Source organism: Populus euphratica, unplaced genomic scaffold (genome assembly GCF_000495115.2).
Source record: "Populus euphratica unplaced genomic scaffold, PopEup_1.0 scaffold1342.1, whole genome shotgun sequence".
Taxonomy (NCBI): domain Eukaryota; kingdom Viridiplantae; phylum Streptophyta; class Magnoliopsida; order Malpighiales; family Salicaceae; genus Populus; species Populus euphratica.
The window spans coordinates 3,814-9,171 of NW_011501192.1; the positions used below are offsets into that span (position 1 = coordinate 3,814).

The window sequence follows — 5,358 nt, forward strand, 5'->3', positions numbered from 1 at the left end:
TGGGGTGATTCACAGTGGAGAAAATTTGAGTTTCTACTTCAATTTAAATAATGCTGGTGTGAAATTTTATCGCTGTATCCTTTGCCTATGTGGTAGATTAATCAATGTATGCAATTTTTGTTAAGTGGCTTCGCTTTTAGAGAAACTATAATTTGTTCCTTCTTATTAAATTTTGTTTTCATACTTAATAAAAAGTCTTTAATATATTTCTTTTCTGGATTGAAAAATTATTTTCTCACATTTTCTTCTTCAATATAATTATACTCTTCTTGTCTTCCGTGTTGGAGTATAGTATTTATTTTTTAATTGTTTTGTATTTGTACAATTAGCTATCAACCTTTCCTCAAAAAGGACTTCAAAAGCTACACTAGCCAGTATACGAATATACCGTTTGTTTCAACTTGAATTATCATATTTAATTACGTGATGTGTAGTCAGACATTTAGGGCTCTAGGAAATTGAATCAAGTCAAAAAATTTGATAAAAAACTATACTCAAGTCCTGAGCTTGTAAGATCTGTATATGATAGTATTTGAAGTTTCATGCTATGGTAATGCAATGCTAGGTAATGTCTTTTTACATGTTTCCTGTCTGGTTTTTTGCCAATAAATTTGAAATGTTTCTTTTCTTGTGCTTAGCATTGAAAAGGTTAATCCGTAAGCAAATACCTTAGAAAAATAAAAGGCTGAAAAGAGCACAAAGAGAGATCAAAACCCTCTTGGCTTTCCAACTCGATCAAGCTTTTGTGTTTGTATAGTAACTGAACTCTGAAGCAGCAGCAGATAGCTGCAAACCATTCCATGGCATGTCACACATCAGCACTCCCGTATGACATTCTCATAAGGATCTTCTGTGAAGTCCCAGTCACAACCATTGACAGTACGTTTGCAAACCATGTAGAGAGATTCTTTCAGACCCTGATTTTTCCTTCTCTTCATGCCTCTCTCCTAGAAGTCCCCAAGAAATACGTAGGAGGACTTGGAGAAACATTTCATCCAGCATAAGCATTTGTATAATCTGGAATGCGACGTGGTGTGCCTACAAGTCTTAAGAAATACGATAGGAGGTGGTCGTCAGATTTAGCCCCAAAAAAGAGATCCAGCATGGATTTTTTCTAACATTTCAGGGCATGTCCGAAAGAAAGATTTGTAATAAAATCATACAAAAACAGCTCGCATGGAAAGTATCTAATGGGAATGTGTGGTACCATGTAGAGCAGTTACTTCTTCGAGCAAGGGGAGGGGAGAGGGTGCAGCTCTTCGAAGTGACCTATCAAATCTTCTCTAAAAGAATTGGCATTGCGTATCATAGTGTTCTGCGTTGCGTCCTATATCGGGTTAATGTTAATTTTTTAAAAAAATATTAAGAGTATTATAGTGTTCTGCATTCTAAAGCGGGTTAATAATACATTGAATGGTATTTTATATTTGATTTGATTTATATTATTTGATTTATTTTTCTACTTTATTCAATGTATTTTTTAAAAAATAAATACATTGAATGGTATTATTGGAGCTTCAATCCTGCTCATCATGGTTGAATGGTAGCCTTTATCTATAGTCTATGTCTCCTTGTATTGGGAATAAGGGCAATTTTATCTACAAGATTCCGCAATGAAAGTTTCACCAACCAATAGACTGTTCTTTGGGTTTGAATTTTCTAATGAAACGATGGAAATTCATTTCATTAGAAAATTCAACATCAAGTTGGAAATTCATTGGATGGTAGAGTGGGTCTTGCTGCTATACAGTTGATTATTTGGCCTATTGAAGCTCTTGTGTTTTTTTTTCATTGTTCTTTTAATTGTTTCAGCTATAACTTAAAATTTCATTCCGTAGTGTATTGATCTTCAATTTAAAATCAAAATATTCTCGAACCTTTCATGCAAAGAACAGAAAATTCTAACGCATGAAACAGTACCAACATAATATGATTGAAAAAAAGTTCGATGATAAAATTCATATTACAGATAATTATTGTTCCAATTGATAATCGACTAGAAGTAGCTATACTCTATGAGATTAAGAGATCTCCCAAACTTATGGTGCAAAATGCCTTAGGCAGTGGAGGCCACTTAGTTGTAAGCTCGAAAGAAATTTTTTCCATTGTAGGCCGAGATTGGGGATTGGGATGCAAGCATGCAAGTGTAATTTTCATCATGTGGACAACGCCCTCTGCAGCTCCTTTTTTAGGAAACGAAATGCGTTGGTCTAACACATCCTTCAATGCTGCATGTTGAGCAATCGGTGGCATCGATGATGATGACGAAGATCCTGGTGATAAGAGTGCTGAAATGAGATCGCCTGGGTGCCTTCCTGTCATCACCTCCATTGTTACCACTCCGAAGCTGTAGACATCGCATTTTTCAGTCACTTTCATTGTGTAAGCTAGCTCTGCCCAAAAAAAATAAATGATTATGCATGGTTTTTTATCAAATAGTTGAAAGAAAAGACTCTATAAGAAAAGCTAAAAAACAGTATATATTATTTTCACTATTACACATTATATAGTAACTTAATGTTGAAATAAAGCTACGCACCTGGAGCAGTATATCCAAAAGTACCTGCAAATGAGGTCCAATTGGATGAGTCAGGCATCAACAGTTTAGCTGTGCCAAAGTCGGAGATGTGTGCTTCATATTCCAAATCCAGAAGGATATTATTGCTGGTAATGTCTCGATGAATGATCGGAGGAGAGCAAGAATGGTGTAGATAGGATAAAGCTCCACCCACCCCTTTCACAACGTTTAGCCTTTTCATCCAATCGAACTCAATTGCTTGTTCCTCACTGCTTATAATCTCTCTCAAGCTTCCTCTTTCAATGAACTCGTAAACCAAAAACGAATGCTTTGCATGTGAGCAAAATCCATACATTTTCACAATATTTCGATGTCGAATATTTGCCAACACGCAAACTTCCTTTTCAAAAGCTTTAAAATCGGACAACTTTTCTGTTTGTGACCGGTGAAGTTTCTTCACAGCAACCACCTGTTCTGTTGGCATCACTGCTTTATAAACAGTTCCATATCCTCCTTCGCCAATGCAGTAGTTGGAGTTGAATTCCTCTGTAGCTTCAACGATATTCTCATACAACTTCTTCCCATCATGGCCCAATATCGTGAACATGTTTCGATCTTGTTCATTTTCTGGCTCAGCGTTTCTCTTCCTAGCTCTTTTGCAGAGAATGAATAAAGCTCCAAACACTAAAAGCAAGCTTCCTAAAAGAGGGACTACAATCAAAATTACAAGCTTGTTGCTCGTTCTCTTAACAGTTTTGCTGCTTGTTGGAAGATTGCATGGCTTTAGACCACTGGCGTTGCCACATATACCCATATTATCCCTTAATGCCTCAAACGAAGCGTTGTGGAAGGCTTTGATATCGGGAATGGGGCCTTGTAGCTTATTGGATGATATATCCACAGTTGTTAAGCTTAACATGTCTTTGAAGGTGCTCGGAATCCGTCCAGAAAGCATGTTGTGAGAGACATTCAGAGTTTCCAGCCTTTGCTGTTGCCCAAGTTGCCTCGGTATCTCTCGAGTCAGGAAATTGAAGCTAAGATCAAGATCTCGAAGAGAAAGTAGAAAGCCTATCTCGCCTGGAATGTTTCTCTAAATTTATTACTGCTGAGGTTCAGCAACAGTAAATTCGAGCATTCCCCAAGTTGTTTTGGAATCAATCCACTCAGATTATTAGATGCTAAATTAAGGTTTTGAAGATTGGAAAGCATCTTAATATCTAAGGGTATGGCACCTGAAAGATGGTTGTTGTTAAGAACAAGCTTGTACAACAACTTTAAACCCCCTAAATCTTTTGGGATGCCTCCTTTCAACTGATTTGATGACAGATCAATCAAGCGTAATTGAGTAGCCTTCCCAAGCTCTGGTGGTATCTCACCAGAAACATTATTGTTTGAGATTTTAAGGCTTGTCATGTTACGACAATCTCCCCATTTTGAAGAAAGCTCACCATAAAAATTATTGTAACTCAAATCAATATAATTCAAATGTGGATAGACACCAAAAACCTCAGAAATATTTCCTGTTAATTGATTCCAATCAAGTCTTACTCGGTATAAACGAGTACAGTTTTTCAAGCTTTTCGGGATTGAACCTGAGAAGTTGTTGTAGGAAGCAGTAAAGTCTTCCAATACTCCTCCATGGCATAAATCTAGTGGCAAATGACCCGTGAATTCGTTGATACCCAAAGACAAAAACTTCAAATGGGTGAGATTGTTCATCTCTGAGGGCAATGGGCCGTGAAATTTGTTGTCAAGTAATATCAAGATCCCAAGCGATTTAAGTTGTCCTATTTCTGAAGGAACACATCCAGATAAATTATTATAATATAGATTAAGTTCAGTGAGCCTTGTCAAGTTTTCAATAGAAGAAGGGATGATCCCAGTGAGATTATTTTCATGTAGGTCTAAAACAGTGAGCATGGTCATGTTTCCAATAGAAAAAGGGATGGAACCAGAGAGTTGGTTTTTCAAAAGGTAAAGGGAAGATAAATTTCTTAATTTTCCAATGGAATAAGGGATTCTACTAGTTAAAACATTATTTGACAAGTCAAGTTTAGTGAGAGACTCTAGCAACCCAATTTCTTGAGGAATGGAACCAGAGAGTTTGTTACTCCAAGGATAGAGTTCGGATAGGCTTGTTAAGTTTGCAATAAAAGAAGGGATGGAACCAGTGAGATTATTTTGATATAGTGCTAAACCAGTGAGCATGGTCATGTTTCCAATAGAAAAAGGGATGGAACCAGAGAATTTGTTACTCCAAAGATAGAGTTTGGATAGGCTTGTCAAGTTTCCAATAGAAGAAGGAATGGGACCAGAGAGTTGGTTGCTAGAAAGAGATAGAAAAGATAAGTTTCTTAATTTTCCAATTTCATGTGGAATGGTTCCAGAAAGAGAATTATCAGCAAGGTCAAGCCAAAAAAGATTGGGGAAGGATGAGAAGTTGAAATCATAAAGCGTACCTCTCAGACCAAAACTTTCAAGTGTCAAATTGGTGACGCTTCCAGAATTGCCACAGGTGATTCCAATCCAGTTAATGCAAGGGCTGATGCCGACCCAAGAAGAAAGGACAGATTGGCTTTGGTTGTCAAGACTGGCTTTCCATTGGAGAAGAGCCTCAGCTTCTGAATTATTATTACCAGATAGTGAAGTTGTGGAGGAAGTGTGTTCAGCTAAAGCAAAGAAAGAAGAAGAGTTGAATATGTGAAGGAGCAAGAACAGGATGTGGAGAAAGAAGGAGAAGAATGGTTTGTTTAGTAAGGACGTTGTCATGGTGTGTTTTTCAAGAGACACAGGATATGGTTTGCTATGGTAGATTCGGCTCTTCCATGGAGAGGTATTAT

At 37.1% G+C, this 5,358-nt stretch overlaps 1 pseudogene; it reads right to left on the bottom strand.

Annotated features, from left to right (window-relative positions):
• Positions 1–2,012: 2,012 nt before the first annotated feature.
• Positions 2,013–4,842, bottom strand: LOC105117415 (probable LRR receptor-like serine/threonine-protein kinase At4g08850; annotated as a pseudogene).
• Positions 4,843–5,358: the final 516 nt, after the last annotated feature.